At 41.4% G+C, this 12,082-nt stretch overlaps 1 protein-coding gene across 2 annotated transcripts in view; it reads left to right on the forward strand.

Annotated features, from left to right (window-relative positions):
- MAPK9 (mitogen-activated protein kinase 9) overlaps window positions 1-12,082 on the forward strand; it is a 59,578-nt gene that overhangs the window by 280 nt on the left and 47,216 nt on the right. The gene's annotated exons all lie outside the window — the stretch shown is intronic.

Genomic DNA, 12,082 nt, shown 5'->3' on the forward strand with positions numbered 1-12,082 from the left:
GGGCCGCGCGGCCGGGATCCGCGGGGAAGGGGGAGCGCGGGGCTGGAGGACCGGGTTCTGTGGGGCCGACCGGGGTCTGCGGGGTGCTGGTGACCCCGGCCGCAGCCCCTCGTCCCCCGGGCTGCCGCAGTCACCCCTCCCTACCGGCTGTCAGCACCCCAAAGCTGAGGGCCCGCTCCCTAGTCTGGCCTTGGCAGACCTACCGTAGGGTCTGCGGGCGCCACCCCCCCCCCCCCCCCCGATTGTTTGGCACACAGCAGCACACCTGCTCCGGGATGCTCAGAAGCCTGGGATTTGGTTCCTGCGACCTTAGCAAAGGCACTGACACTTGATGTTTCTCGGTTTTCCCCTCAGCAAAGTGGGAGAAATGTCTGCCCTTTGGGACAGTGTTGTTGTCAGGCTATATGAATGTGTGTGAAAGCGCCTGGGCAGGAGCCCAGTGCACATTTGTGAAAAATTGGGCGGCATACTGCTCCTTGCTGGTTTGAGTGTGGCAGGAACCCCCTCCCCATTCGCCCATAGTCCCCCATACTAACGCTGCTCCAATGCCTTGTCATTGCACACTCAGTGCCCAGCAACGCCAGAGCGGGCCCTGCCCACCCCACCCCACCAACCCACCCCTCCAACCCCCCACCACTCCCCCAACCCAGAGCACCGTTCTCCTGTCCCACCCACCTTACTTGCCTTGAACGTTCTGTTTACCTCAGGACCTTTGCACTTGCTGTGTGCAGTGATTGGCGTTGTCTCCCGGATCTTTGCACAGCTGGCTCCTTCTGGTTCTTCTTCTGGTCAGATGTCTCACTTTACACAATGCCTTCCTTGACCACCCTTTTTCTTCCCTTAGTAATTCTTTCTCATTATGTTGTTTAATTTTCTTCCTAGTATCTGGTTTGAAACTATTCTATTGATTTGCCTGTTTATTTTCTGTCTCTCCCACTAGGATGTAGCTTTATGAAAACAGGTAGTTGTCTGATTTGTCCACTGCTTTATCCCCAGTGCTTAGAAAGCACACAGTAAGTACTCAGTAATATCAGTCCAGTGAATGAATGAATGACCCTGCCCGCCTGTTGCTTTTCCTTTATGTTTGTTTAGTGACTTCTGACTAACTTGTGAAACTAGTATGCAGATGGAAACTTGCTTTCATTTTGTGAAACATTTTAATGTCCTTGACCCCTTTATTTGGTAACTGTCAGAACAAGCTGTGATATAAAATCTTACATTTTTGTAATGTTTTAGCTGTAACTTCCTTCCACACATTCAGGAGACATTTACTGAATTCTACATTATCTAGGTCAGGCTTTCTGCTCGGCCCTGGGGACACAAAGGCAATAGCAACAGGGTCCCTTCCTCCAGAGAGCCCAAGAGCCCAGTAGGGAAGGCAGACATGTAGAGAGTATTAGGACAGCTGGCTGTAGAGGGGGGGCTGTGCCATGGAAACTTGGAGGAGGTGATGGCTGGTGCTGGAGTTGAGCCTTGAATGGTGATGAGAAACTTGTCAGGTGGGGGAGGCAAGAAGTGGGAAAGGGCAGGGTGAAGGAAGAACTTTAGACCAATGTGGGGTCAAAATCAGCCTGTTGGGCCAGGTGTAAGAGAGCTTGGAGTAGTGGGGACCCTGGAGAACCAGACCCAGCTCACCCAGCAATTTTTAGAAGGAAGTCAGAACTCGACGTTTGTATCTACACTCTCTTGATTTTGAAATGTTGGCAGTAGCTAATTTTAAAATGTTTTAAATGCTGTGAAACAAGCAAAATACAGACCTCATTCAGCTTTGTTGCAGGATTGTCGACCTCCAGTGCAGGTTGTATAGGAGGGAAGAGTTGCAATGAGCTGGAAAGGTAGCCCAAGGCCAGAGGAGCTAGGCCCTATTTGTCCAGGTACTCTCATTTAATTGTCACTGGAGCTCTGTGATAGCAGCTATGAAGCCCATTTCTGCAGAGGAGGAAACAGAGGCTCCCAGAGTTTCAGCAGTCTTGTTTCATAGCAAGCAGCTGGAAAGTGAAATTTGAACCCAGGTATCCCCCAGATCAGCATTCTTTCCTGGGTCCCTGAGCTCTGAGTATTCTCTTTTGGCTCTTCATTTGTTCTGGAAGAACAACATCCAATTTAGATAATGTTTCCCTTCATTTAACCCTTTTTTTTCCCCTTCAAAAGGATTCTGCAGGGTTAAAAATAATACTATTTTGGCATAGTCTTCTCTGAAAAGTTTTGATTCTCCTGAGTCTCCTGAGGAGAATCCACTCCTGAGGATTTAATTTTCAGGATACCACTTTAAATAATTTGTTGACAGATTAAAATATGTTTATTTGGCCTCCCTAAATAAATGTTAGAGGATACACCTCAATTTGTCTATTTAAAATCAAATTTCTTAATTTTCTGGATAGAGAAAAGTGCCAGATGAAGCAATTAACAGTGAGTAAGCCAATTTATTTCATGATGCCTAAGGTAAAACAAAACCACATTTTTTTCTTAAGACTATTGATTTGGCAGTAGGGCAGCTATTTCCAATCTAAATATGTAGTTATACTTGGTTAAGAAGGTGACATTTTTACATAATTTTCCCTAAGAATTAAGGAAAATTAAATTTGTATTTGGCCTTCTGTGATTGTATGAACTAGTTTCAACATCAGTCTTTAACTGTTTATTATGAGGAATTTCAAACATATACGGAAGTAGACAGAGTAGTATCTGGCTTTAACAATTACCAACTCATGGCCAATCTTGTTTGTCCCTAATCCCATCCATACACCTCACCCCACCTATTATTTTCAAGCAAATCCTAACTATGATGTCATTTCATCCATGAATTTTTCAGTTTATGTTCTAAAAGATAAGGAGTCTTTTAAACTTTGAAAAGCAATAATTCCTTAATATCATCAAATAGCCAGTCAGCATGCAAATTTCTAGTTGTCTCATAAATTTTATAGTTTCTTTAATAGTTTCTTCATTGGAATCAGGATCCAGATAAGGTCCATACATTGTGATAAGTTCATATGTCTTTTAAATTTCTTTTAATCTGTAGATCCCCCTTTATTTCTTTTTTTCTTTTCCTTGTAGCTTATTTGTTGAAGCAATAGCTTTTCCATTATTGGGATTTTACTGATTGTACCTCTCCAATGTAATTTCTTGTTCCTCTGTATTTCTTGAAAAGTTGTAGTTGGATCTAGGCGAGGTTTGGTTGGATCCAGGGTGCCTTCCTAAGGGGGTGCACGCTTCCTCTAGAGGCAAGTAGTCCTGGTTGGCTCACACTATGATGTTAGCCGCTGTTGATGCTCAGTGCCTGGACCCATTGATTCATTAAGAGGGCATATTATTTCGGGGACAAGTTTGTATATCTTTTGCCCGGCAAGAACTCATTTTTTAGAAAGGACTGTAGATCTTTTCACATTTTTTATTGGCCTTTGGATTGCCAGTTAAAGTATTGTTAAAAGGTGCCTCAAATCCTCTTTGGAAAATGTTGGGGTGTAAATTAATAGATATAAAAATAATGAGCGGGGCTTCCCTGGTGGCGCAGTGGTTGAGAGTCCACCTGCCAATGCAGGGGACGCGGGTTCGTGCCCCGGTCTGGGAGGATCCCACATGCCGCGGAGCGGCTGGGCCTGTGAGCTGTGGCCGCTGAGCCTGTGCGTCCGGAGCCTGTGCTCCGCAACGGGAGAGGCCACGGCAGTGAGAGGCCCGCGTACCGCAAAAAAAAAAAAAAAAAAAAGAGAGACATTAATATTAACTCTCATTATGTTAAACAGGTTCTTGCCCATTGTGAAGTTGTTATTTGAATATTTCTATAGCTGAATTATTTAGCTATTAGGAGAATGAACACTGTGAAAACCACCTGTTACTTTGTCCTTCCATAGGCCAGTGTAGGAAAAACTTGGGGATTCGTTTTAAAAACATATGGTTTTTTTAGAACAATTTGTTTAAAAAACATATCTCCACTCCCCTACAATGATTTTAAGAGAAAGAATAATTGAGAATGATTGCTTTTAAAAAACTCCTTTTCCTTAAAAAAGAAAAAAATATATATATACACACACATAAACATACACACACATGTATTTCTACAGAACTGTAAATGATTTAATTTGTTTGACTATTTAAATATTGTATATCTAAACTGATGCTGCTACTAGTTTGATTTCAGCATATCTAAGCATGAGGGTGCAACCCAGGTAGTAAATCCTCCAGCTCTGATTCTAGAACCAAATCCATTTTTCCGAGCTTCCCCGGTGGTGCAGTGGTTGAGAGTCCACCTGCCGATGCAGGGGACACAGGTTCATGCCCCGATCTGGGAAAATCCCACATGCCGCGGAGCGGCTGGGCCCGTGAGCCATGGCTGCTGAGCCTGCGCATCCAGAGCCTGTGCTCCACAACGGGAGAGGCCACAACAGTGAGAGGCCCGCGTACCGGAAAAAAGAAAATCCATTTTTCCAATTCTTAACTCTCAGAAACATAACTACTATTATATGTTGGAAAGTGGGTGTCTTCTAAAAATTTCCTGAGAAAATGGCAGAGTAGAAGGACATGTGCTCACTCCCTCTAGCAAGAGCACTGGGATCACAACTAACTGCTGAACAGTCATTGACAGGAAGACAGTGGAACTCACCAAAAAAGATACCCACATCTGAAGACAAAGGAGAAGCCACAGTGAGATGGTAGGAGGGGTGCAATCACAATAAAATCAAATCCCATAACTGCTGGGTGGGTGACTCACAAACTGGAGAACAATTATACCACAGAAGTCCACCCGCGGGAGTGAAGGTTCTGAGCCCAACATCAAGCTTTCTAACCTGGTGGTCCGGCAACAGGAGGAGGAATTCCCAGAGAATCAGACTTTGAAGGCTACTGGGATTTGATTGCAGTACTTCAACAGGACTGGGGGAAACAGACTCCACTCTTGGAGGACACACACAAAGTAGTGTGTGCATCAAGACCCAGGGGGAAGAAGCAATGACCCTATAGCAGACTGAACGAGACCTACCTGCTAGTGTTGGAGGGTCTCCTGCAGAGGCAGTGAGCAGCTTTGGCTCACCACAGGGACAAGGACACTGGCAGCAGAAGTTCAAGCCTGTAGGTTCCAGTGCTGCGTTGCTTCAGGCCAAACAACCAACAGGGAGGGAACTCAGCCCCACCCATCAAGCAGATTAAAGTTTTATTGAGCTCTGCCCACCAGAGCAACACCCAGCTCTACCCACCACCAGTCCCTCCCATCAGGAAGCTTGCACAAGCCTCTTAGATAACCTCATCCACCAGAGGGCAGACAGCAGAAGCAAGAAGAACTACAGTCCTGCAGCCTGTGGAACATAAACCACATTCACAGAAAGACAGACAAAATGAAAAGGCAGAGGACTGTGTACCAGGTGAAGGAACAAGGTAAAACCCCAGAAAAACAACTAAGTGAAGTGGAGATAGGCAACCTTCCAGAAAAAGAAATCAGAATAACGATAGTGAAGATGATCCAGGAGCGCTGAAAAAGAATGGAGGCAAAGATCGAGAAGATGCAAGAAATGTGTAACAAAGACCTAGAAGAATTAAAGAGCAAACACCTTGAAGAATTAAAGAACAAACAAACAGAGATGAACAATACAGTAACTGAAATGAAAAATGCACTAGAAGGAATCAATAGCAGAAAACTAAGGCAGTAGAATGGATCGGTGACCTGAAAGATAGAATGATGGAATTCACTGCCGCAGAACACAATGAAGAAAAGAGAATGAAAATAAATGAAGACAGCCCAAGAGACCTCTGGGACAACATTAAACGCACCAACATTCGCATTATAGGGGTCCCAGAAGGGGAAGAAAGAGGGAAAGGACCTGAGAAAATATTTGAAGAGATTATAGTCAAAAACTTCCCGAACATGGGAAAGGAAATAGCCATCCAAGTCCAGGAAGTGCAGAGAGTCCCAGGCAGGGTAAACCCAAGGAGAAACACGCTGAGACACATAGTAATCAAACTGACAAAAATTAAAGACAAAGAAAAATTATTAAAAGCAACAAGGAAAAAACGACAAATAACATATAAGGGAACTCCCCTAAGGTTAACAGCTGATTTCTCAGCAGAAACTCTACAAGCCAGAAGGGAATGGCACAATATATTTAAAGTGATGAAACGGAAGAACCTACAACCAAGATTACTCTACCCAGCAAGGATCTCATTCAGATTTGATGGAGAAATCAAAAACTTTACAGACAAGCAAAAGCTAAGAGAATTCAGCACCACCAGACCAGCTTTGTAACAGATGCTAAAGTAACTCCTCTAACTGGGAAACACAAGATAAGAAAAGGACCTACAAAAACAAACCCAAAACGGTTAAGAAAATGGTAATAGGAGCATACATATCGATAATTACCTTAAATGTGAATGGATTAAATGCCCCAACCAAAAGACACAGTCTCGCTGAATGGATACAAAAACAAGACCCATATATATGCTGTCTACAAGAGAACCACTTCAGACCTAGGGACACATACAGACTGAAAGTGAGGGGATGGAAAAAGATGTTCCATGCAGATGGAAATCAAAAGAAAGCTGGAGTAGCAATACTCATATCAGATAAAATAGACTTTAAAATGAAGCATGTTATAAGAGACAAGGAAGGACACTACATAATGATCAAGGGATCAATCCAAGAAGAAGATATAACAATTACATATTCACCCAGCATTGGAGCACCTCAATACATAAGGCAAATGCTAACAGCTATGAAAGAGGAAATCAACAGGAAGACAATAATAGTGGGGGCCTTTAGCACCTCACTTACACCAATGGGCAGATCATCCAGACAGAAAATGAATACGGAAACACAAGCTTTAAATGACACAATAGACCAGATAGATTTAATTGATATTTATAAGACATTGCATCTAAAACAGCAGATTACACTTCTTCTCAAGTGCACACAGAGCATTCTCCAGGATAGATCATATATTGGTTCACAAATCAAGCCTTGGTAAATTAAAAAAACTGAAATAATATCAAGCATCTTTTCTGACCACAACAATATGAGATTAGAAATAAATTACAGGGAAAAAAATGTAAAAAACACAAACACATGGAGGCTAAACAATACGTTACTAAATAACCAAGAGATAACTGAAGAAATCAAAGAGGAAATCAAAAAATACCTAGAAACAAATGACAATGAAAATACAACGATCCAAAACCTATGGGATGCAGCAAAAGCAGTTCTAAGGGGGAAGTTTATAGCAATACAATCCTACCTAAAGAAACAAGAAACATCTCAAATAAACAACCTAACCTTACACCTAAAGCAATTAAAGAAGAACAAACAGAACCCAAAGTTAGTAGAAGGAAAGAAATCATAAAAATCAAAGTAGAAATAAATGAAATAGAAATGAAGAAAACAATTGCAAAAAATCAATGAAACTAAAAGCTGGTTCTTTGAGAAGATAAACAAAATTGATAAACCTTTAGCCAGAGTCATCAAGAAAAAGAGGGAGAGGACTGAAAGCAATAAAATTAGAAATGAAAAAGGAGAAGTTACAACAGGCATCGCAGAAAGTCAAAGCATCATAAGAGACTACTACAAGCAACTCTACGCCAATAAAATGGACAACCTGGAAGAAGTGGACAAATTCTTAGAAAGGTATAACCTTCCAAGACTGAACCAGGAAGAAATAGAAAATATGAACAGACCAATCACAAGTAATGAAATTGAAAATGTGATTAAAAATCTTCCAACAGGGCTTCCCTGGTGGCGCAGTGGTTGAGAGTCCACCTGCCGATGCAGGGGACATGGGTTCGTGCCCCGGTCCGGGAAGATCCCACATGCCGCGGAGCGGCTGCGCCCGTGAGCCATGGCCACTGAGGCTGCGTGTCCAGAGCCTGTTGCTCCGCAACGGCAGAGGCCACGGCAGTGAGAGGCCCGTGTACTGCAAAAAAAAAAAAAAAAAAACTTCCAACAGACAAAAGTCGAGGACCAGATGGCTTCACACGTGAATTCTATCAAACATTTAGAGAAGAGCTAACACCCATCCTTCTCAAACTCTTCCAAAAATTGCAGAGGAAGGAACAATCCCAAATTCATTCTATGAGGCCACCATCATCCTGATACCAAAACTAGACTAAGGTACTACAAAAAAAGAAAATTACAGACCAATATCACTGATGAATATAGATGCAAAAATCCTCACCAAAATACTAGCAAACAGAATCCAACAGCAGTTAAAAGGATCATACACCATGGTCAAGTGGGATTTATCCCAGGGATGCAAGGATTCTTCAATATATGCAAGTCAATCAATGTGATACACTATATTAACAAATTAAAGAATAAAAACCACATGATCATCTCAATAGATGCAGAGAAACTTTCAACAAAATTCAACACCAATTTATGATAAAAAAACCTCTCCAGAAAGTGGGCATAGAGGGAACCTACCTCAACATAATAAACGCCATATGAGACAAACTCACAGCAAACATCATTCTCAATGGTGAAAAACTGAAAGCATTTCCTCTAAGATCAGGAACAAGACAAGGATATCCACTCTCACCACTTTTATTCAACATAGTTTTGGAAGTCCTAGCCACAGCAATCAGAGAGGAAAAAGAAATAAAAGGAATACAAGTTGGAAAAGAAGTAAAACTGTCATTGTTTGCAGATGACATGATACTATATGTAGAGAATCCTAAAGATGCCGCCAGAACTCTACTAGAGCTAACCAATGAATTTGGTAAAGTTGCAGGATACAAAATTAATGCACAGAAATCTCTTGCATTTCTATACACTAACAATGAAAGATAAGAAAGAAATTAAGGAAATAGCCCCATTCACCATTGCAACAAAAAAAGTAAAATACCTAGGAATAAACCTACCTAAGGAGGTAAAAGACCTGTACTCAGAAAACTAAAACACTGATGAAAGAAATCAAAGATGACACAAACAAATGGAGAGATATACCATGTTCTTGGATGGGAAGAATCAATATTGTGAAAATGACTATGCTACCCAAAGCTATCTACAGATTCAATGCAATCCTAATCAAACTACCACTGGCATTTTTCACAAAAGTAGAACAAAAAATTTCACAATTTGTATGGAAACACAAAAGACCCCGAATAGCCAAAGCACTCTTGAGAAGGAAAAACGGAGCTGGAGGAATCAGGCTCCCTGACTTCAGACTATACTACAAAGCTACAGTAATCAAGACAGTATGGTACTGGCACAAAAACAGAAATATAGATCAATGGAACAGGATAGAAAGCCCAGAGATAAACCCACGCACATATGGTCACCTTATCTTTGATAAAGGAGGCAAGAATATACAATGGAGAAAAGACAGCCTGTTCAATAAGTGGTCTGGGCAAACTGGACAGCTACATGTAAAAGAATGAAATTAGAACACCCCCTAACACCGTACACAAAAATAAGCTCAAAATGGATTAAAGACCTAAATGTAAGACCGGACACTATGAAACTCTTAGAGGAAAACATAGGCAGAATACTCTTTGACTTAAATCACAGCAAGATCTTTTCTGACCAACCTCCCAGATTAATGGAAATAAAACCAAAAATAAACAAATGGGACCAAATGAAATTTAAAAGCTTTTGCACAGCAAAGGAAACTATAAACAAGACGAAAAGACAACCCTCAGAATGGGAGAAAATATTTGCAGATGAATCAACAAAGGATTATTCTCCAAAATATATAAATAGCTCATGCAGCTCAATATTAAAAAAACAAACAGCACAATAAAAAAATAGGCAGAGGACCTAAGTAGACATTTCTCCAAAGAAGATAAACAAATTGCCAACAAACACATGAAAGGGTGCTCAACATCACTCATTATTAGAGAAATGCAAATCAGTACTATGATAAGGTATCACCTCACACCAGTTAGAATGGGCATCATCAGAAAATTTACAAGCAACAAATGCTGGAGAGGGTGTGTAGAAAAGGGAACCCTCTTGCACTGTTGGTGGGAATGTCAATTGATACAGCCACTATGGAGAACAGTATGGAGGTTCCTTAACAAACTAAAAATAGAATTGCCATATGACCCAGCAGTCCCACTACTGGGCATATACCCAGAGAAAAACAATTCAAAAAGACACATGCACCTCAATGTTTATTCCAGCACTATTTACAATAGCCAGGTCATTGAAGCAACCTAAATGCCCATTGACAGACGAATGGATAAAGAAGATGTGGTACATATATACAATGGAAGGAACGAAATTGGGTCATTTGTAGAGACATGGATGGACATAGAGACTGTCGTACAGAGTGAAGTAAGTGAGAAAGAGGAAAACAAATATCGTATATTAACACATATATGTGGAATCTAGAAAAATGGTACAGATGAACCCGTTTGCAAGACAGAAATAGAGACACAGATGTAGAGAACAAATATATGGACACCAAGGGGGGAAAGCAGGGAGGGGGAGTGATGGTTGTGGGATGAACTGGAAGATTGTGATTGACATATATACACTAATATATATAAAATAGATAACTAATAAGAACCTGCTGTATAAAAAAAAAAATTCAAAAATTTCCTGAAACATCATCTGCCTACCACACGCTAGAATGAAAAGTAAATTCTGTGCATTGCCTCCTGTCTATTGTGTCTTTCACTGAGGTGCTCACCAGTATTAACCACGTCATCAGCTTTTGCACTTACCAGATTTTAATTCACATTTGCAGAATGCAGACATTTGTTGGGATAAGTAGAATGGGTGTCTTAAGGTCAGCTGATGTTGAGACCTTGCCCTGTGCTAGACACTGTGCTAGTTTTCCTCTGAGGTTGATTCTGCAGTTATTCCCGTTCTACGCATGAGTGTAATTGCTTGCCCAAGTTCACTCACCCAGATAAATGGCAGACCCACTGCTCTCTGACTCCAGAGTCCTAATCTTAGCCATTGCACGAAGCTGCCTTACCACATTTACTCTCCTGCTTAGTTTTGCCTTAACGTATATTTCCTGGGCACCCACTGTGTACTTAGTAAAGGATTGAGAAGTAGATCGGACACATTTTCTGCCCTTGAGGAGCTCACAGGTAGAAGTAGAGATAGACTTGCAATGCAAATGAATACATGATGTGGTGCCAAAAAAGGGACATGCCCTGCACAGTTTGAAAGGAAAGCCTATAGAGGAGAACTTGCAGGAGAAGCAGGTGCTTGCACTAGGCTTTGGAGGATGAAGTTTGGCCAGGAGAGCAAAAGGGGGAGGGAAGTCATCTCAGGCAGATGGGACAGCTCAGGCAGAGACCTGAGGTATGCAGTAGCTGGGGTCTGCTGCTCCCAGGTGGTTTGATAGTGCCGAAGAGTGGGCCAGAGGCCCTGCAGAACTCCTCTGCTGTTATAAGAATTAGAATTTTACTGTCAAGGCAGTCGGTCACTACTGAAGGAATTTAAACAGGAGAGCAGTATGATGACTGCATATTTTCAACAAATCTCTTTTAATTCCTTATTTTGAAATAATTATAGATTCACAAGAGGTTGCAAAAATAGCAGAGAGGTCCTGTACACTCTTCACCCAGTTTCCACCAATGGTTGTATATTTATGTAACTATAGTATGATACCAGCATCAGGCAGTTAGCATTGGTACAATGCTTGTACAGTTCTATGTCATTTTATCACATGTGGAGGTTCATATAATCACCACCTTTGCCATCAAGATACAGAACTATTTCATCATCCCAAAGATCTCCCTTGTACTACCCGTTTATAACCACACCACCTGCCTTGCCCCCCACCATCCATAACCCCTGGTGACCACTAACCTGTTCTATATCTCTATAATATAGGTAATTTTCATTGCAAGAATGTTGTATAAATGGAATTATGTCCTATGGACCTTGTGAAATTGGCTTTTATCACTAAAAATTGTCACTAAAATTTCATAATACCCTTATGACCCACCCAAGTTGTAATGTATATCAGTAGTTCGATCATTTTTATTGCTGGGTGATGGTCCATGGTATTGACATACAGCAATTTGTTTAACCACCCACCCACTGAAGGACATCTGGATTGTTTCCAGTTTTGAACTATTACAAATATAGCTGCTATAAGCATTCATGTAAAGGTTTTCAAGTGGACAGATCTTTCTTTCTAATGTG

Source organism: Stenella coeruleoalba (assembly GCF_951394435.1).
Source record: "Stenella coeruleoalba genome assembly, chromosome: 3".
NCBI classification, from domain to species: Eukaryota; Metazoa; Chordata; class Mammalia; order Artiodactyla; family Delphinidae; genus Stenella; species Stenella coeruleoalba.